A 23394-nucleotide genomic window follows, 5' to 3' on the forward strand; every position below is an offset into this window, starting at 1 on the left:
GGTTGGCGGGCTCCAGGGGGAGACCCTTCTCTGTGGCGGCACTGACTCTCTGGAACCAACTCCCCCCGGAGATCAGAACTGCCCCTACTCTTCCTGCCTTCCGTAAACTTCTCAAAACCCACCTTTGCCGTCAGGCATGGGGAAACTAAACATTTCCCCCTGGGCCCGCTGAATTTATACATGGTATGCTTGTGTGTGTGTATGTTAGTATAGGTTTTTTTTAAAGAACTTTTAATATTTTAATTAATTGGATTATGTATTGGATTGTTTTTCACTTGTTGTGAGCCGCCCCGAGTCTTCGGAGAGGGGCGGCATACAAATCCAAATAATAAATAAATAAATAATAAATAAATAAGTGATAAAACTGATTGGGATGCACAATAGATATCAGAAATTCTCCAGATCATGGAAAGATAGCTACATGTTTTCATTTTACCAGAAACTTTATTTGACACTGACATCTTCCATATAAAAGAAAAAAAAATTAAGAGTGAACATTTTAAATCTCTTTAAAATTATATCGCTTTCAAGGAGACCCAGCAAAAGTGTCCTGCAATAGAATTTTTTTATAAAGATATGCTCACCCAAGAGATATGGAAGTTGGGTGGGTGAAGAAATTAGCATTTAGATTGAGACATTGTGGAAGGATGGGAGATCTAGCAATTTCAGGGGTATTTTTCATTGTCATTTAATAGATGTTGAGTCTTCCTGATAAAAGTGTGATGGCCTGCCTCTTTAGACATAAGAAAGACGAAGTAAGTAAAATGAAATGTTTAATAAGGTGAACTTCTTTTAGCAGGCATCAAACTGCCTCCCAGAACTCTTCTTAAAGAGGTGCGAAAGAGGAATTGAACAGAAAGTCTATTCAAGCACTGGAGTGTTGCGTGGAAATGCAAATGGGTAAGACTTACAATCAGTGCCAAGCAAATAAAAAAATAGAGATTGGAGGTTATTATTTAAAGTAGTGCAGTGCCAAATTCTGTATTTCAGTTTCCTGAAAGTTTAAGTCTGCTATGAAAAAAAGGTGTCTAATTTTCTACTTAAGACCCAGAATACTGGGGAAATTCTTTAGAATTTCTTGCCAGGAAAATATTACCAAGATATGGCCATGTTACACCAATGTATAAACTGTATAGGCCCGGGGGAAATGACTCCGCAGTCTGCATTGGTTGCCAATCAATTTCCGGGCACAATTCAAAGTGTTGGTTATGACCTATAAAGCCCTTCATGGCATCGGACCAGAATACCTCCGGGACCGCCTTCTGCCGCACGAATCCCAGCGACCGGTTAGATCCCACAGAGTTGGCCTTCTCCGGGTCCCGTCAACTAAACAATGTCGTTTGGCGGGACCCAGGAGAAGAGCCTTCTCTGTGGCGGCCCCAACCCTCTGGAACCAGCTCCACCCGGAGATCAGAACTGCCCCCACCCTCCTTGCCTTTCATAAAGTTCTTAAGACCCATCTCTGCCGTCAGGCATGGGGAAACTGACACATTTCCCCCGGGCCTATACAGTTTATACATGGAATGTTTGTGTGTGTGTTTGCTTTTAATAATGGGGTTTTTAGTGTTTTTAAATTATTAGATTTGTTCTTACATTGTTCTTGTTATTGTTGTGAGCTGCCCCGAGGCTACGGAGAGGGGCGGCATACAAATGTAATAAATAAATAAATAAATAAATGAATGAATGAATGAATGAATGAATGAATGAATGAATGAATGAATGAATGAATGAATAAATAAATAAAGAAATAAAGAAATAAAGAAATAAAGAAATAAAGAAATAAAGAAATAAAGAAATAAAGAAATAAAGAAATAAAGAAATAAAGAAATAAAGAAATAAAGAAATAAAGAAATAAAGAAATAAAGAAATAAAGAAATAAAGAAATAAAGAAATAAAGAAATAAAGAAATAAATAAATAAATAAATAAATAAATAAATAAATAAATAAATAAATAAAGAAACAAACAAACAAACAAACAAACAAACAAACAAACAAACAAACAAATTACAAGCTTACTTTGAGATTGAGAAAGAGTGAGTTTGCTGTTGTTTGTGGATATATATTTCTCAGTTACTCTGCAGTTGTCTGTTGTTGCCAGACTTCCAGAAGATTTTTTTAAAGCTTAATGAAAAGAGTTTCATCAACATGTCTATCTTTGAGATTTCACTGAAAAAAATTAATGCTTTTGTTTTGCAATTTTATTTTTTTTAAAAAAGTTTTGAATTTAAATGAATATTATAAAAAAATAACAGAGAACTCTGTTAACTCTACTATCAACCTTGGATTTCCAAACTAAAAGTTGTCTTAAGTTTATTAATTTCACACCCATTTCCCCCTGTTCTTACTGCAGGATGCATTTAGGATTTATTAAAAATTGTACCTGGGAACTTTATTTATGGGAAAAGAACAGAATACATTTAAATCGAGGTGATTCTGATGTTTCAGAATTTTGCAAGGACTTCATTAGGAAATCTAGTCTGTTAACCCTTCTCAAATTGCTTAATTTGCTTTTTTAAATCAAACTTCATTGATTTGCATTTTCATCCTCTGAGCGTACTCATTAATAATAACCTCTCTAAACAGAACTTTGAAAGCCCGGCCTATATTTATATAAAACATGTTTAGACTGTGAAGAAGAAATAAATAAATTGGTTAATATTAAATTAACCATAACAGTTATTTTTCATAAACTCTATATGTTGTGGTTGGCTCTGGCTCAGCTCCTGCCCCAAGGAATGTGGAGGTGGATGCAGGGGAAACATCAACATGTCATAGGCCTGTTTTATTGCTGACAGAGTCAGGTAGTGCAGTTTCCTTGGACGAAGAAGAAGGTGGGGGTGACTTGGAAGAGGGGGGCTTGGCACACAGCCCAGGAAGCCAATCTCCATTATCTTCGGTCGATTCGGATGAGGAAGTGTTAAACCCACGCATGCGCAGAATTATGCATCAAAGAGACCAATTGAAAAAATATTACAGGAGATAAGAGAGGCCACCTGTGTTTGGGTGGGGCTCCAGTAATTAGAGCTGCTGATATAAATAGCAGCATGTTGGCTTGGCCGTTGTGGAAGATTATCTGATCGTTGTTTCTTCAGGACCATGCCTTGCTGTTTCCGGACTTTGTTTGTTGATTTTTCACAACTTTGAAACCAAAGCAGAACAAAGTGTGGGGGTCTCACTTCGTGGAAGGAGGGCTGTGATGTTCCTTCACAGCTGCTAGCTAAGTGCTACCAGGTTGTTTTGGGATGAGTGCTCTTTGCAATACAAAAAGGGTGCTTTGTTTCTTTTGAATTTTTGTGATAAAGAACATTGTTTTTGAACTTTCAAGGGTGTGTGTGTCTGAAATTTGTACCCTTGAATTTTCGGGAGACTCATACCATAGAGCCCAGCAGAACACTATATAAGCTGGAAGCTTTTTATTATGCATACATAATCTAAGATATGGTATGTGCAGAAATCTTTGAATCTTTTTACCTATGTCCTAAGCTTGTAAAGGAATCCATGGAGACACCACATATGCTAACTTGGTGCTATAGCCAACATGGCTGTGTCACATATCTCATTCTGACAATCAAAAGCGATCAAACATTGACATGGACCATTCTAACTTCTTTTACACAGTCTGAACAGTCCCTTTTGGTTATTTCCAGTAAGTTTGAAGAGTAATGATCTAACACAGCCAGTGAAATAAAAACAGAATTCCAACCTTGAAATGTTATGCAGATATGCGGGATTCCCCATGCATTTAATGATTTTTCTTTTCTCATATGACCAATTAGAGCTTAGTTGCAGCCTTGGCATGGAGGTTTTATAAAATAATTGCAGTACAAAGGAATACTTTACGGACAGAGAGAGCTAGAGAATTCAATTGCTGTGAAAACAGGTAGCCCAGCCTAGTTTTAGGAACTGAAGAAAGGAAACTTTTCAAGGAGACTAAACTTTAACGGATTTGCTATAAACTTTCCTGGGAATTTTCTCTAAAAATTTTCAAGTTTACTGTTTTATCCTGGAAGTATTAAATATATATTTGACTTACATGCCGCCCAATCCCATAGGTGTCAGTGTGGCTTACAATATTTAGTGAGGTCATTTTTAATAGAAGAGAATATATGTCACTCAGAATTGAACTATATAATTTTAGTGCTCCTTGAGCTTGTAAATTTGCTTGCAGATGTTTCGTTACCCAACTACATACAATTCAGTGCTAGTATTCATATATTCATGTATTCTAATCAGTAGTTGGTGTTCATGGATGTGCTCCCTTACTCTTCTACATTAGATTGCAAAATTGTCATCTACATACATAGTTTACCACTCCACCTACACACACACACACACACACACACACAAAACGTCATAGTAAAAAACGGGAACCACTAGAGAAGACACATGAAAAACTAAACAACATCCAAGGAATCAAATTCACAAGAAAAGAAAAAACAGTACACACTTGCCTTCATGGATATCCTCATTAACAGAGGAAATGATGGCAAATCAGATATGCAGGTCTATTGAAAAACAACTCACACTAATGAAGTGCTTCATTACCAAAGTAATAACCTATCTTCTGTCAAGAGGAGCATTATTCAGTGATTACAAATGTATTACAGCAACACAGAAGACTAGAAAAAGAAAACAGACCTGCTGTACAACACCTTCCAATAAAATGGACATCCATGCAGTTTTTTCAAAATGTACCTGACTACTCAAACTACTACAGCCCAACCAAACCAAGCTATGAAAATGATAACACTCATATATCAAAAATATTTCAGAAGCAACTTGTAAATAGTTGGTTGGAAGAGCAAACTACCGTATATAAATAGGGAGTAACCACCAAATTCATTAGCATTGATGATGTTTCCTAGCTAGTTAATGTCAACATTCTTTTGAAATGTTAGCAAAATGCTGGTAATAATAATAATAATAATAATAATAATCATCATCATCATCATCATCAACAACAACAACAACATGGAGTTTGGCCTGGATAAATGTGCCACAGTGACACTGAAAAAGGGGAAATCACTGAAAGTGAGGGCATTGAAATGCCAAATGGTCAAACCATCAAGTGCCACCAGCCAGAAGCCTACAGATACTTGGCCATCTTGCAACTGGATAATATCAAGCATGGTCATGTGAAAACTGTGATCAGCAAAGAGTACATCCAGAGGACCAGAAAAATTTTGAAGAGCAAACTGAATGGTGGCAACACTATCAAGGCTATAAATACATGGGCCATGTCTGTCATTAGATACACAGCTGGCATAGTGAACTGGACTCAAGCAGAGCTGGACAACTTGGACAGGAAAACTAGAAAATTAATGACGATCCATCATGCACTACACCCCCGCAGTGAGGTTGACAGGCTGTATTTACCAAGGAAAATAGGCAGCAGAGGACTTTTGAAAGTGAAGCAGACAGTGGAAGAAGAGAAGCATGCATTAGCTGACTATGTGAAGGAGAGCAAAGAGTCAGTGTTGATGGAGGTCAACAATAGGAAGCTTCTCAAGGTGAAGCAAACTAAGGACTAGTACAGAAAAACTGTAACTCAATGTCGTATGGACAGTTGGCGGAACAAAGCATTGCATGGCCAGTTCTTGGACAAGATTGAAGGCAAAGTGAATAAAGAAAAGACCTAGTCATGGCTTACAAGTGGAACACTCAAAAAGTAGACAGAAGGAATAATACTGGCAGCACAAGAAAAGGCCATTAGAACAAATGCTGTCAAAGCCAGAATTGAAAAATCAACAGACGATCCAAAGTACAGACTCTGTAAAGATCACATGAAACAATCAATCACATACTCAGCTGCTGCAAAAAGATCGCACAGACTGACTACAAGCATAGACATGATGCTGTGGCACAGATGATCCACTGGAACATGTGCCGGAACTACCATTTACCAGTGGCAAAGAACTGGTGGGATCATAAGCCCGAAAAAGTGGTCAAAAATGAGCAAGCAAAACTACTGTGGGATTTCTGACTTCAGACTGACCGAATTCTGAAGCATAACACACCAGACATCCTGATTGTGGATAAAAAGAAAGTATGGATCATTGACATCGCAATCCCAGGGGACAGCAGAATTAAGGAGAAGCAGCTAGAGAAATTAGTGAAATACAAAGATCTAAAAATTGAGCTGCAACAACTCTGGCATAAGCCAGTGAAAGTGGTCCCAGTGGTACTTGGCACGCTGGGCGCAGTGCCAAAGGATCTCAGTGGACATTTGAAAACCATCGGAATTGACAAAATCTCCATCTGTCAATTGCAAAAGGCCACTTTACTGGGATCGGCAAACATAATTCGCTGCTACATCACGCAGTCCTAGGTGCTTGGGAAGCGCCTGACTGGTGATGAAATACAAAATCCAGCGTAGTGATCTTGTTTGCTGTGTTGTATTGACATAATAATAATAATAATAATAATAATAATAATAATAATAATAATAATAATAATAATAAACAAGTCTGCAGATCCTTGAGTAGGTTCATCTCTCATTTCCTTTCTGCAATCCTCTTTCTGGGATGCTTTTTGTGTTGATGAAATTAAAGTGAATGTTTCTTTTGAATCTTTGGTTAGTAGAACAAAGGCTGTCCATTACCTGAGTACACAAAAATTTGAATCCTATTCCATGACACACAAATTGCAGAAATGATAATTATGTTTTAGCTGCAATAAAACATTTTGAGCAAATGTCATTGGCCACCAGAGGTATACTTTCTAAATTTGCTATTATAATTTTGGTTTTAATGAAGCTTTCCAATTTAAATTTTAAGAACCCTGTTGTGAGTTCCATGATGTGTATCTAATTCTCTGCTGTAAATAGAATCTGATCTAATTTCTGTTAAAAACTCAAATGTGGCTTTGCCTTCTGATATTTCGCTTCAAAGTAATGTTCACTCGTAGCTTCCTACTTTCATTGACCATTATACAATAACTGTATAGTATCACAGAAGGTAAGTATTGATCTACTTAAATTTTTATGTTTTATCAGCTCAATATTTTCCTCACTTGACCCTGAGATAGGTTACTTAGAACTGAAGCCATGGGACTGGACAATAAAAGTCAAACTGCAACCCTCACTTGGTCTGTGCTCCTATGCCAAGAATCTAGCTAATATTCTTGGTATGGCTCACACAGGAGAGCCTTTACAAGCTTTTGATTTAAAGTTTGTTGTATTTGCTGCTAGAAGGAAGATTTAGTTCCCATGCTGTCCACTGGGGAAGATAAAGACTATTTCTCATGTGCTTTACCACTGTCCTTTTAATACAGCTTGGTGAGTTAATCAAATAATACTCTGCTAACTTATAGATATGCAACGCAGGGGAAGAGAATGCTCTTTTTCCCTTAGCTGATAGGTCACCTGTAATCACTAGAAGGGTACTAAAATTCTGATGAACTGCCACTGCTGTTTGACATTAAATAGCAGTGTAAATGTGTTGATTTAATTTACAGTATAGATTTGAACTTTTAATGCATTGTTTCAACATTTCATCTTTCTTTGTTATAGTTTGTTAAGTATCTGTACACTACCCAGAGTTACTTTCTTGTGAGATGGACAGCTATATAAATCGGCTAACTAAATAAATACAGATAAATAAATTTGCTTTTGGCATTCAACAGTGAATTAATAAAACTAAACAAACTGAGTTACATCCTTTTATCTTCAAAGAAAACAAGCCTGGTAATAATTTAAATATCCTTCTGTGCACTCTTGCTAATAAAGAATGGTAGAAAGAAGACTTATTATCTCCATATATGGCAAAAAAAGAAGAACAAGACTCACAAGAAGATGGAATGTGATTGATTTGATTTCTTCTGCTTGGATATTGTAGTGCTTAATGTCATGCAGCAAGATTTCCAGAATGTATATGAAATATTTTAAAAGTGACTTAATGGGATGACATGGGAGAAGCTTGGAAAGGAAAAAAAAACTTGATACCTAAACTAATGCACAAAGTTTGCAATGGATTTAATTCTAGAACAAATGGAAAGTTCCGCAATTCTATGGAAAGTTTTATAAACAAATAATATGTTTGTATTTCCACAATGTCTGAAGATTTTTTGTCAAAATACTTTTATTATTCTGTATAGCTTTCACAATTTCCTAGAGAGGTTGTTTAAATTTCTTATTAATAATTTTAGTATTTTCATTATTATATTGAAATTTATGATGGATGGATAGAAGGAAGGAAGGAAGGAAGGAAGGATCAAAAAGTTGTATTTATGCACCTTCATATAGTTATATCTCATTTGAATGAACTGTCATATATAACTTGAGCATTATTGAAACCCTGTGATTACTTTATCCCTTAGAATACATGAAGATCAAGTTCTTTGAAGATTATATTCTTGAAATATAAGTGTTTATGTTAAAGATGATGGTGTAAACCTCCCAAAATGTTTGATTAGAAAGCGGTACTAATATCCAAGAAATGATCACCTTGGCGTCCTTAGCAACCTGCCGGTATACGTGATGTCAAAGCTCCACCCCTGGAATCTCTTTGTGGGAAGGATTCCCCAGCTCCTTTTGTGCCTCCCTCCCAGCCTCCCGACCGGCCGACAGCTCCCTGGTGTTCGCCTTCCTCCGCTGCCACCGGCGCCCGGCTTCTCCTCCTCTTCTCAGCAGATGACAGCCAGGTGGTGGCTTTCGCGGTGTTTGGCACGAACGTCGAACCGAAGCACGATTTTAAAAAAAAAATTCGGGTTCGGGTCCAGCATGTCGAACACCACAAAATTCGGTACGAACCCGAATTGTGCGGGATTGGTTTGCCCAACACTATTTATTTTTTATTTTTTGTCTCTGATCAGCATAGAACAGTCACTATATATATAAAACCCTACATGGCATAGTACCATATTATTTATAATGAGTAAGCCTATTCCATAGGGTTATTAGGAGAGGGCATTTTTAACATTTACCACCATACAAAGGCATGAATCAGAAGTCATGTAGCCTTAACTTATAGGATACATTGCTTCCAGAATATATATTTGGTCTCTTAATTCTTGGCCTTTTGTAACATACATAAAAGATACCTTTTTATGTGGACTTGCAGCAATTTTAATGCATGAAGAAACAATATCGTGAATTGTTGTTGTTTTTTTAAAACAAATTAAGTTGTATGAGAGATTTTTGAGGATATTATGCTTCACTTTGGAATTGATTGATTGAGGTGGCATGAACATCTTATCAAATTAAAATATTTTGCAAAGGTCTTCTGTGAATTAAATATGATTATCTTCATTCTTCCAAAAATTATCATCAAATCACAATTTCACAGCTTCTTTACATTAACACAGTTTCTAAACCTCAGCAACTTTAAGGTACATGCTTGCTAAGGAATTCTGGGTGTTGATGTCCACAAAATCGTAAAATTGTTAAAGATAAAAATATACTCTCAATTAGAGAATAGAACACACAGGTAAAACTGTACATTGGTGGCATGGGACAGCCCACACCTTTAGAGTGGTTTTCCCAGATACATGTTCTAAAATGGAAAACAAATTGGAATTTGATATCAAAATTTATGGCCCAGAAAGAAGTCTCAGGATACTGTCTTCAGAAAAGGATTGATTAGTATTACCTTAATACAGATTTATCTGGTTGAGCTGCTCCAGCTAAATAATTCAACAGCACAGTCTAGAAAACTCTTGAGCATTTCAAGGTTGAATGCCTCTGTTCATTTCTGTGTGTATCAGCATTTTCTACCACTACCTTGTTTTAACAAAATACTGTCCACTTTAACTTTGAGAAATTCCAGCTGGCAATCTTTCCAAGATCTACTCCTAAAATGTGAAGCTCTTTACCTTTAGGAGATTACCTTCTTGCTTATCCCTCTGAAAAGACAAGCACATTTTTGTTCCAGCAGAAAGTTTTGGAACGGCTTGGAATACTTTAATTACATAGGTGACATCTCTTCTTTTATTGAATATTTATGTTGTGGTTAGCTCTGGCCCAGCTCCTGCCCCAAGGACTGTGGATGTGGGGGAGACATCCACATGCTGCAGGTCTGTTTTGCCTCCGGTGGAATCTGTTGATGAAGGCTCCTCTGACCAAGAAGACATGAGTGACAGGGAGGAGGAGAGTGTGGCAGACATTTCAGAAGGAGATCAATTATCTAGCTCAGAACAAGAGTTAATGATACAGCCACGCATGCGGAGAGCGATGCATAGGCAACAACAACTGAGAGATTATTATCAAAGAAAATGAGGTCACCTGTGGTTGGGTGGGGCTGTGGTAATTAGTGAGGCTGCTGTAAATAGCAGCCTGTGGGTTTGGCCATTGTGGAGGATTATCTGATCATTGTGTTTCGTGACTGCTTTACTGACTTTGACCTTTGGTGGGCTGATTTTTCCCCGCTTTGAAACTAAACCAGAGCAAAGTGTATTTCACTTTGTGAAAGAAGAAGGACTGTGAATTGCCTCACAGCAGCAAGCTAAGTATCACAGAACTGATAAGCGACTTGTACCAATTACCAGTTTGTTTGGAGACAAGTGCTCTTTGCTATAGCAAAAGAGGGCTTAGTTTAAGTGACTTTTCATTATAAAGAACATTGTTTTGAATTTTCAAACGTGTGTGTGAAATTTGTACCTGTGAATTTTTTGGAGCAGTCTACCAGAGAGCCCGACAGAACAATTTATAATTGAGTTTTAATTATTTTGTTATTATTTAAAGCATATCTCACTCATCAAGGGAAAAAAAGAGAGATTTTAGATAAGTTTCCCTAGGGATTTTAATTAATTTGATTGATCCTATTTGTGATTTGTTTTTATTCTCATTAGTCCCTTTGAGAACCATTTTTATGGAAACAAGAGGTACAAGTTCAATGAATGAATGAATACTAATGAAAGAGGCAGAGGCCAGTTCAACTGAAAAGCACATTTTATCAAATAGCCTCCAGCAATGATGATATTTATATAGATACATAGATAAAAGATTTATCATAAAATAACACAATGATGAATTTGTAATTGGCAAAGTTATATTTGTGTGTGTGTGTTGAAATTTTAAACAGAAAAGAACAGAATAAAGAATGTATGATAAAACGAGCCAAAAATTTGATTGTAATAGGTGGATGGAACAATGGGAAAATATGTAAATTGAATTGAATTTAGATTAGATTGCCTGAAGGGTTGAAAATTACATTAGTTTAAGAATATTTTTTTAAAAAATAAAATAATATAATCTGGGTGAATGATGCCAGAGAAATTATTTGGCATGTCTACAGTCATTTCAATATTGAAATATGACCATGAAGGAACTTCGATCATGTTTCGTGGACAGGTAAAAAAGCTAAACTTTTTGAATTCAAATGTGTACATTGATAGAGAGGATTTTAAAGATTAATGTTTAATTGAAGCCAGCACTTTTTCTTATTCTGTATGTTTATAATTATTGATAAACAATAACAAAAAACCAAAAAGATTATTTCAATATATAAATACTATGGAAAGATCGCTTTATATACAAAGATGGAAATATTTGGTATTGTACTCTATGAAAAAAAAATAGTTGGTGAAAATGACTGAACTTGCTGAAATGGAAAAACTGGATCATTTATTTATTTATTTATTTAATTTATTAAAGAAAATATAATTTCTACTTTATTGGTGACTGAGTGGAAACCCTTATGGACTTTTGACTTAAAATTAAAAGCAAAAAGAACTTGGGATTCATTATCTTGATTAAAACAGGATAGATTATGCAAAGAAGGGAATCATGATATAAATCCACAGTAACTGAATTTAAACATGCCTGGGATAAACATATATCCATTGTAAGACAAAATACAGGAAATAGTATAAGGGCAGACTAGATGGACCATGAGGTCTTTTTCTGCCGTCAGTCTTCTATGTTTCTATGTTTCTAACTTTAAAGTCATAGGTAAAATATAATTATTCTTATAACTGCTGGGAAATCTTTATAGCTTTCTATTTTTTCTTATTGCACTTTTAGCTTTTTAAAAAATGTCTCTCTTTTCATTTTCTCTATTCTATTTTAGTTTGTCTTAGTTCCTGTTATTCCTGTCAACTTTCAATAAAAAATCTCTCTATATAAAAGGAACTGATGAGAAAATTCTCAAATGTAATGATGTCAAATGTCAGTGTACAATGAAAGGAAAAATGAAGGCCTTTGTACAACATGGGGTATATGCCATCATTTCCCAATTCTGCAAGACTTGAACCAGGCATAAATTCTGATGGAGTCACATACATGCTATGAATCTGAAAGCATCGTAGCAAATAGCTGAATACTTTTTTTTTTTTAATGGAAGAGGGTTAAAGTCAGAGTCAAGCTAAAAAAAATTACACAGTGTTAAAATAAGGAATGAGAGGGGTGGACCTAAAACAAACAAAGCATCTTCTAAGATTATAAGTGCCCACCAGAGGTGGGCTTCACATACTGTAACAACTGATTGATTTGATTTGATTTGATTTATTGGATTTATATGCCGCCCCTCTCCGCAAACTCGGGGCAGCTCACAACAAGGTAAAAACAATACATAATAACAAATCCAATACCCACCAATCCAATTACAATTTAAGCTAAAAAATTCATAAAAAACAACCCCAGAATATTAAAAAACAAGCACACAATCAATCTAAAACCAAAACAACATGGGCAAGGGGGAGATGTTTCAGTTCCCCCCATGCCTGACAGCAGAGGTGGGTTTTAAGGAGTTTGTGAAAGGCAAGGAGGGTGGGGGCAATCCTAATCTCAGGGGGGAGCTGGTTCCAGAGGGTCGGAGCCACCACAGAGAAGGCTCTTCCCCTGGGTCCCGCCAGACAGCATTGTTTAGTCGACGGGACCCGGAGAAGGCCAACTCTGTGGGACCAAACCGGTTGCTGGGATTCGTGCGGCAGAAGGCGGTCACAGAGATATTCTGGTCCGGTGCCATGAAGGGCTTTATAGGTCATAACCAACACTTTGAATTGTGACCGGAAACTGATCGGCAACCAATGCAGACTGTGGAGTGTTGGAGTGATATGGGCATACTTAGAGAAGCCCATAATTGCTCTCGCAGCTGCATTCTGCACGATCTGAAGTTTCCGAACACTGTTCAAAGGTAGCCCCATGTAGAGAGCGTTACAGTAGTCGAGCCTCGAGGTGATGAGGGCATGAGTGACTGTGAGCAATGACTCGCGGTCCAAACAGGGCCGCAACTGGTGCACCAGGCGAACCTGGGCAAACGCCCCCCTCGCCACAGCTGAAAGATGTTTCTCTAATGTGAGCTGTGGGTCGAGGAGGACGCCCAAGTTGCGGACCCTCTCTGAGGGGGTCAATAATTCCCCCCCCCCAGGGTAATGGATGGACAGATAGAATTGTCCTTGTGAGGCAAGACCCACAGCCACTCCATCTTGTCTGGATTGAGTTTGAGTCTGTTGACACCCATCCAGGCCCCAACAGCCTCCAGGCACTGGTTTTCCCAGGACCAGAAATTTGAGCGTGCACATCACAAAACATGGCAATTTGCTCATGTGTGCCAGCCATGCATGCTTGGATGGTGTTAAAAACACAGGGATATAGGATGGAACTGTACCTGGGTGGGTGGGTGGATGGGCCCTTCCACAGGTTGCTACTACCAGTTCACCCACACTGGTTGCTGATTTCATTGGCAGCCAGAGAAAGACAGGGTGAAACCCTTTTTAATCATAAATGAGATTTTGTTGTATTTCATATTTAATGTGTTTAATTCACAGTAAAAGTGATTAGGACAAAAGAGAAATAAAACTTTGTAATCCTTTTCAAACAAGGATCTGCGAAAGGATTCCTGCTGAAATCAGCTTTGCATTTTCTCAAAGTTATCCGTGCCCACTGAAGAGCCATCCCTGTGTTTGTTGGTCACCTTCATCTTAAGATGGTTGAGAATTTCTTTTGAATTTTTTTGGGGGCAATCTTTGTAAGCCTTAACTTTATTATTGGGGGCAGTGGTGGATGTCAAATGGGTTAATTGTTTGGAGAAAGTAGGACTGATTAAACTTGCTCTTTAATTCTCCAGCTCAATGATGAGCCTGGTAGTTTTTAATGGCTCAGAATGTAGATGTTTACTACTGTGATAACAGATGCATTAGCATTTGTCTTTTTTTAACTCTAATAGAGAAACAAAATGACTTGAGCTCCAAGGCTATATTTTCTCTTCACAGGGTATCTCTTTCAGGCATTATGATTTTGTCACAGAAGTTGGGGTTGTTGTTTTTTAAAGCTATGTTTTGCTTTATTATTTTTTAAAAGTCAATGCAAAATCATTTGAGGATCACCATTCAGATTATTACTTCTGTTTCCATATTTTTATAGCTATATATTAATTGTTTTTAATGGATGGCTTAAACAGAATAACAAAGTTGGAAGGAACCTTGGAGGTCTTCTACTCCAATCCACTGCTCAAGCAGTAGACCTATAAGAACTTAAGAACATAAGAAGAGCCATGCTAAATCAGGCCAAAGCCCATCGAGTCCAGCAATCTGTGTCACACAGTGGCTCACCAATTGTCCATGGAGATCTTGAGCGGAAAGAGAAGGCAAGACCCTCCCTTTCCCTTGACCCCAACAAATGGTACTCAAGGGAATCCTGCCTGCCTCAACCAACATAGAGGCGACACATGGACATCTGTTTCAATAACCACCGATACACTTGGCATCCATGAATCTGTCTAATGTGCCTTGAAGCTATCAAGGCTGACAGCTGTCACAACCTCTTCTGTAAGTGAATTCCATAAACCCACGACTCTCTGGGTGAAGAAATATTTCCCTTGATTTGTCCTCACTTTCTTACCTATGAGCTTTAGGGAGTGCCCCCTTGTCCTAGTATTGTGTGATAGTGAAAATATTTTTTCTCTATCCACCTTTTCTATCCCATGCATGATTTTATACACTTCGATCAAGTCACCCCTTAAATGCCATCTTTCAAGGCTGAAGAGACCAAGGCATTGCAACCTGGTATCATAAGGAAGGTGCTCCATTTCCTTTATCATTCTTGTTGCCCTTATTTGCACATTTTCCAGTTCCATTATATCCTTCTTGAAGTGCGGTGACCAGAACTGTATCATCAACTATATCATTTTATACCAATGACTGTCCAATTTCTTCTTAAAATCCTCAAATTATGGAGCACCCACAACTTCTGAAAGCAAGACCTTGTTTATTGTTTATTTTTCGATTTGATCTGGTTTTGAATTGGTAACACGGGATAATCTGAACAGCTCCCTAATATACTTAACTGATGTGCTAATGTATAGCCTCGTGGACCCAAAGTATTGGCAGTATTTGCTGTAAAAATTTTTAAAAAGGAATATTTATGGTCATGGAGGGAAAGTTGTTTTCATCTCTTTCCTCTAGTTTTATCTACAAAAATATATTAAATGCCAGTGGTAAGAGAAAGAAAACAATTTTGGATAAGGGGTTTAAATAAAGGAAGGTCCCCTTTACAATGGGATGTGAGGATAAGCTTAGCAGATAGAAGGAAGGGTAACAGCCTACATCAGGGATGGCAAACCAAAAGCCCACGGACCATATCTGGCCCATGGGTTGCTTAGTTCTAGCCCATTGGCCAAGCTGGAAACAATGAAGGACTGCCCCGTGCAGCTCTCCTAAACTCAGTTTTGGCTGGCAGATGGTTGCAAGGGATTGTCACAGCTGAAAACGGAATTCGAGAGCCCATTTTCTCTGATAGAGCACTTGGGCCATGACAGGCATCCCTGACATGAGTGCTGCAAAGCTGGCCATGCCCACTCTTGTCACCCCAGCACCCCAAGGTCAAACACAACCTCGACACAGGTTTGCCTATCGGAATTGGTTTGCCTATTGGAATCTACGGAGACACAGTAATCTAATATATTATTATTATTATTATTATTATTATTATTATTATTATTATTATTATTATTATTATTTTGTCAATACAACACAGCAAACGAGATCACTATGCTGGATTTTGTATTTCATCACCAGTCAGGTGCTTCCCAAGCACCTAAGACTGAGTGATGTAGTGGCGAATTATGTTTGCCGATCCCAGTAAAGCGGCCTTTTGCAATTGACAGATGGAGATTTTGTCCATTCCGATGGTTTTCAAATGTCCGCCAAGATCCTTTGGCACTGCGCCCAGCATGCCAAGTACCACTGGGACCACTTTCACTGGCTCATGCCAGAGTCGTTGCAGCTCGATTTTTAGATCTTCGTATTTCACTAATTTCTCTAGCTGCTTCTCCTCAATTCTGCTGTCCCCTGGGATTCCGATGTCGATGATCCACACTTTCTTTTTATCCACAATCAGGATGTCTGGTGTGTTATGCTTCAGAATTCGGTCAGTCTGAAGTCGGAAGTCCCACAGTAGTTTTGCTTGCTGATTTTTGACCACTTTTTCGGGCTTATGATCCCACCAGTTCTTTGCCACTGGCAAATGGTAGTTCCGGCACAAGTTGTTGTTGTTGTTGTTGTTGTTGTTATTATTATTATTATTATTATTATTATTATTATTATATTTACTGTGTCCTTCATCTTGTTCCTGAGGAATTAAGAAATGTAATTTATCATCAGATCTTATTTTTACTTATTGAAGTGACATTCAAAATCTTCCAAATTCAGTTGACCACTAGATAACTACTATCATTTCTAGAATTTATTCAACTTCTTGCTGTACTCTATTTTTGCCCCCAGAGATATGGCAGTCCTAAAGGAAGTGAATTAAGCTAAATTTCTTGGATTATACGGCAGTTAAAGGAAATAAACTTGTCAATAGAATATGCCCAGATTTATAAATTGGGTTAAGATATTTTATAGCTCTGAGTCTGCAAGGAAAAGGATGGCCAAAAAATCAAATCAATAAATAAATTAAGTAAGTAAGTACGTAAGCAAGTAAGTACATAAGTACGTAAGTATGTAAGTGTGGCCAAAGCAGCAAAATATGGTGCTTGAAAATATGTTGATTTCTCATTTTTTTCCTCTTCTTTCTAAATAAAATGTGTATTCTTAGAAAATTAAGAACAAGGAGCTGGGTAAATAGCCTGCTGTGGAATATATCCAGATGTGTTCAAAATTTTCTTCCATGCATTAAAACTGTTTTTGCATAGGCAACAGTTTTGTTGATTGAAATCATTAGATAGGAGCTGCATGCAAAAAATTAAACTCCATGTCTTTAAAATTGTGAGCAATTCTGAGGGTAGGAAATATAAATGCTTAAGCCTTCAAGGGATTACATATTTATTATTTGTTTATTTGTTTGTCAAACATGTACAAGATAGCATGTATAGGTATAAACATAAACTTAAGCAAAGTAAATTCAAATAAATTAGGACAATAGGACAGTAAGACAGGGACAGTAGGCACTTATACATGCTGCTTATAGATCTCTTGAGATTGGGTGAGGTTGACTCTAGACAGCCTAAAGGTTAAAATTTTGGGGGTTTGGGGAAGAAACCACAGAGTCAGGGCAATGCATTCTAGGCATTGATCACTTTGTTGCTGAGTTGTGTTTTCCGCAATCAAATTTGGAGCAGTTTACATTTAATTTTGTATCTTTTGTGTGCTCGTGTATTGTTGTTGTTGAAACTAAAGTAATTATTGACAAATTGGACATTGTGGCAGATTAGTTTATGAACTACATCAGTTCGAAGGTGACGTAGTTCTAAATTGTCTAAGCCAAAATTTCAAGTTTTGGTGGAATAAGATATTCTGTTGTGAACAGAGAAGTAGAGGACTCTTCTTGTGAAATATTTCTGGACTTCTCAATTGTAATAATGTCCAATATGCACTGCAGGTTCCAGACAGGTGAGCTGTATTCGAGAATTGGTTCTAGCAAATGTTTTGTGATGCTCTAGTTAGCAATATTATATTGCCAGAGAAGAAGCTATGCAAGATTAGATTAACAACAATTGGTGCCTTTTGGCAATGTTGTTACAGGGGCTCTGGCATTTAGGTCATTAGATATGAGTACTTCAAGGCCCTTGACAGAGTGAGAGTTGTCTACAAGGTTGTGTTCCCCAAGCTTGTATTTTGTATTCTGATTCTTTTTGCCAATGTGTAAGACAGAGCATTTGTTGGTTGAGAATTTGAAGTGCCAGTAGTTTGACCATTCCGATACATGGTTGAAGGTCTTTTTGAAGTCCATTGTTGGTTGTGTTAAATAGTTTAACAGCATCGGTGAAGAGAACGCAGTTGCTTAGAATATGATCACAAGTCATTTATGTAAAGTATGAAGAGTGTTGGTCTTAGAACGCTGCCTTGAGAGACACCACTGTTGACAATGCAGGGTTTGATAGGGCACTCTCTATTTGGATTGAAGCTACCTTATTTTTATGGATAATTTGTTTTTCTTGGCTTTGGTGATTATTAGTGGTATGTGTAGTTTAATGACTCTTTTGATTTTGAGCAAAAAATATTGTAGTGGTCCTTGGCAGTATTACAGCTAAGAGAATAATATTTGCCAATCAATAGAGGTCGGTATCTACTTAAGGATATATATTGAGACAAAAGTCAATCATAGCTGTGGTCCCTGTTGGAAAAGGGTTCTTTTATTTGTAGTGCATAAATTGAGCGTAAATTGTGAATCAGGTGTTGTTTGTTACTAGTATTGTTTGTTACTAGTTGATCTACCCTAGATTGGTAATAGCATTGTAAAGGGTTTAATATATGGGTTCAGTTGTACATTCATTACATGCAATACATTACCCCGCTCTCCACCCATCCATTTGTCCTATCAGTGTCTAAAAGCTTTTCATATTTTCTAGACCAGAGGTCCCCAACCTTTTTTGCACCAGGGACCGGCTTTAAGCTAGACCAGTTTTCCATGGCCCGGTGGGGGGGGCTTTGGTCATATGGGGGTGGGGTTATGGAGGGGTGGAGCCAGGGCCGCCATCAGGAATTTTGGGGCCCCATACAGCCTAAGTGTCTGGGGGGCCCCCTTCCCCACCATTTTAAAACTACTTTATTTTGCGACATACCAATTATGTATGAAATTTACCTTCTTTGGGGAGGGGTGAAAGGGGAGAGTAAGAGAGGAAGGAGTGAAAGAAGGGAATGAGGGAGGAAAGAAGGGAGAAAGGAAAAGGAAAGCAAGAAATGGAGGGAGGAAAGGAAGGAAAGAAAGAAAGAAAGAAAGAAAGAAAGGGGGAAGGGACAGGAACAGAGGAAGGAAGCAAGGAAACTTATGAAAGGGGAGAGTAAGAGAGGAAAGACTGAAGGAAGGGAGGGAGGGGAAGAAGGTAGGAAGGAGAAAGAAAAGAAGAAATAGAGGAAGGGAAGGTAAAAGAGAGAAAAAGAGCAAGAAAGAAAGCAAGCAAGAAAGAAAGAGAATGAAAGAGAAATAAAATAGAGAGGGGGAATGAAAGAAATGGAAGGAGGGAAGGAAGGAGAGAAAGCAAGAGAAAGAAAGAAAGCAAGAGAGAGAAAAAAGAATGAAAGAGCAAGAGAGCAAGAGAGCAAAAGAAAGAGAGAAAGAAAGAAAGAAAGAAAGAAAGAAAGAAAGGCAACTTCAAAGAAAGGCTCACTGAGCATCTCTCACTCTCTTTCTATCCTCTTTCTTTCTTTCTCTCTCTTCCTTTCTATCTCTCCTCTTCCTTTATCTCCTCTCTCTCTCTCCCTCTCTCTTTCTCTCCCCCCTCTCTCCCTCTCTCCCTCTCTTGCTATCTCTCCCCCCTCTCCCTCTCTCTTTCTCGCCTCTCCCTCTCTCTCTTTCTCCCCCCCCTCTCTCTTTCTCCCTCTCCCTCTCTTTCTCTCTCTCCCCCCTCTCTCCATCTCTCTTTCTCCCTCTCCTCTCTTTCTCTCTCTCTCCCCCCTCTCTCCCTCTCTCTCCCTCTCTTGCTATATCTTTCTCTCCCCCTCTTGTCCCTCTCTCTTTTCTCTCTCTCCCTCTCTCCCTCTCTTGCTATCTCTTTCTCTCTTTCTCCCCCTCTCTCCCTCTCTCTTTCTCCCTCTCCCTCTCTTTCTCTCTCTCTCCCCCCTCTCTCCCTCTCTCTTTCTCTCTCTCCCCTCTCTTGCTATCTCTTTCTCTCCCCCTCTCTCCCCTCTCTCTTTCTCTCTCTCCCTCTCTTGCTATCTCTTTCTCTCTCTTTCTCCCCCCTCTCTCCCTCTCTCTTTCTCCCTCTCCCTCCACTCACCCCATCCCGGGGTCTTTTTCGGACTTCCCAATCCAAGTCACGCAGCCTTGCGGAGCTCCTGGTGGTCTCTCATCCCCGAATCAGCCAGGTAAACACGGCCCCCTCTTCCCTGGCCCGAAACCAGCGAAGGTTGGGGGAATTTCTGCGCAACCCCGGCCACTTTCTGGGTTAAATTCCTCTCCCCGTCCTCTCCGCACCTCCGAAGGGAGCAGGGCAGCGTTGCTGGGCTGGCCAATTCTGGGCGGGGGTGAATTCCTCCCGGGGGGGGGGGTGGAGGTGTGGATGTGTGCGTGCGCCCGGAAGGCATCCGAACTTTGCCCGGCAGAGCTCTGCAAACACGAGGCAGGGAGGGAGGGAGGCCGTTGCCCCGGCCAGCGGGCACCAAACAGGGCAGGGCTCCATGGGAGGGGAGGGGGCACCTCGCGGCTGGGGGCTGCCTGGCTTTGTGATTTTGGCTGGGGGGGGAGTTAGGAAGGTCCTACTTCTCCCCCCCCCCAGCCAAAAATTCAAAGCCAATCTGCTGGATACGGGCGATGAGTGGGACAGAGCGGCGTGGAAGCCTCTTGCAGCAGCTGCCACAGCCACCGGCTTCGGCGCCCGCTCGTCCCGCTCATCGCCCGTATCCAGCAGATAGGCTTTGAGTTTTTGGCTGGGGGGGGGGGGAGAAGTAGGACCTTCCTAACTCACCACCCAGCCAAAATCACAAAGCCAGGCAGCCCCCAGCCGCCAAAGGAGCCTCCTGATTCTCCCCGCCCTGCCCAACGCCCCACCCTGTCCTGCATAATGTCCTCTGCCGGGAGGGCAGCGGCAGCGCGGACCGGCTGGAAAACCCCAACGGCCCGGTCCCGGTCCGCGGACCGGCGGTTGGGGACCTCTGTTCTAGACCACTGAGCAGCAATAATCCATTTATACCAAGTAGGCATATTCCATATGAAACGATCAGTGGTAACAACTACTAAGATGGATAGAAAATGATTGTAAAGAGGAAAATGCTGGGTATGCTTAACACTACTGAAATGAATGAGGCTTAAGTACTTTAATTTGGCTGGCCTATTCCCCAAAGGAAAAATAGATGTTAGTTAGATGGATGATAGAGATGGGAGGGAGGGAGGGAGGCAGACAGACAGACAGACAGACGGGACAGAGAAAACAGGTAGATGATAGAGATAGAGATACAGAGATGATGACGATGATGATGATGATGATGATGATGATGATGACGACGACAACAACAATAGCAATAATAGCAACAGCAGCAGCAACAACAAGAGAGTTTGGCCTTCTAGTCCAATCCTCTACACTACTTCGGACAAATGGTTATCCAACATGTTCTTAATTTAAAAACTTTCTGTGTTGGAGCATTCACAACTTCTGGAGACAAGCCATTCCACTGATCAATTGTTCTAACTGTCAGGAAATTTCTCCTTTGTTCTAAGTTGCTTCTGTCCTTGATTAGTTTCCACCCACTGATTCTTGTCTTACACTCAGGTGCTTTGGAGAATAGCTTTACTTCCTTCTCTTTGTTGGCAGCCCCTGATATATTGGAACACTGCTATGATGTCTCCCCTGGTCCTTATTTTCATTAAACTAGACATACCCAGTTCCTGCAACTGTTCTTCATATGTTTTAGCATCCAGTCCCCTAATCATCTTTGTTGCTCTTCTCTGCACTCTTTCTAGAGTTTCAACATCCTTTTTACATTGTGGTGACCAAAACTGAATGCAGTATTCCAAGTGTGGCCTTACCAAGGCATTATATAGTGGTATTAACACTTCATGTGATCTTGATTCTATCCCTCTGTTAATGCAGCTTAGAACCGTGTTGGCTTTTTTGGCAGCTGCTGCACATTGCTGGTTCATATTTAAATGGTTGTCCCAAGATCCCTCACAGTTACTACTATTGAGCAAAGTACCACATATACTGTACCTGTGCATTTTGTTTTTGTTGCCTAAATGTGGAACCTTACATTTTTCATCATTGAATTTCATTTTGTTTGATAGCACCCAATGTTCCAGTATGTCAAGATCCTCCTGTATCTTGAGCTTGTCTTCTGAAGAGTTGGATATTCTTGCCAGTTTGGCATCATTTGCAAATTTGATGAGTTCCTTATCTATCCTTTCATCCAAGTCATTGATGAAGATATTGAAGAGTACTGGGCCAAAACAGAGCCTTGGGGTATTCCCCTTCATACTTCTGTCCATGTAGTTACAGTTCCATTGAGCACTACGTGCTGAGTGCAGTTGGTTAGCCAATTTGAATCCATCTGGTGGTGTTGCTGTCTAACCCACATTTTTCAACTTTAACTTGTAGTAGGTTATAGTCTACTTTATCAAATACATTACTGAAGTCCAAATAAATTAAATCAACAGCATTCTTCTGGTCCACTAATTTTGTCACTTTGTCGAAGAAAGTCTCCGTTACATCTTAGCTTTGGATTGGGGAAGATGTCAATGTCTACTTACTTACTTACTTACTTACTTACTTACTTACTTACTTACTTACTTACTTACTTACTTATTTATATGCCGTCCCTCTCCATGGACTCGGGGCAGCTTACAGCATATAAAAGAAAAACAATATAGTACAATGTCTAAATCCAATTAATTTCATTTAACTAATCTAATCTAATAATCTAAAATCCCCAATTACATTAAAAAAAGCAAACATTCCCACTCAGACGACAAATATACATAGCATTTGTCAGCCCGGGGGGGGGGGGTGTTAGAGTCCAATGGTCCCAAGCCTGGCAGCATAGAAGAGTCTTCAGACTCTTTCAAAAGGTCAGGAGGGTGGGGATAGTACAGATCTCAGGTGGAGCTGCTGGAGCCCCCACAGAGAAGGCTCTTCCCCTAGGTCCCACCAAATGACATTGTCTAATTGACAGGACCTGGAGAAGGCTAACTCTATTAATGCCTAATGGTGTAGTTAGTTATGATGATGGTGGCTACAGTATATATTTTTCTATGTTTAAAATGAAGAAGGACATCTGTTTGAAATACATTTTCAAGTAAAAATAGCACATGTTTTACATGCAAAAAAAGATAGCAATTTGTGGCATTTAGCCAATGTTTCCTATTCGTTGATATATAAATAGTCTGCTCTTGGTCATTTTGCCAGTGAATAAAAAGGCTGGGGCAAGGAAAGTATACAGAAGGAAGATTTAGGAGTTTAACGGTAGTAATAAATAAATGAAAAAGGAATGGACATTGAATGTATGATCAAAATTGGGTACATGATTATCTTTATGTATATAAAGTAATATCAGAAGTATATGTATAAATGACAAATTGAAAGTAAGACA

Source organism: Erythrolamprus reginae, chromosome 5 (assembly GCF_031021105.1).
Source record: "Erythrolamprus reginae isolate rEryReg1 chromosome 5, rEryReg1.hap1, whole genome shotgun sequence".
Classification (NCBI taxonomy): domain Eukaryota; kingdom Metazoa; phylum Chordata; class Lepidosauria; order Squamata; family Dipsadidae; genus Erythrolamprus; species Erythrolamprus reginae.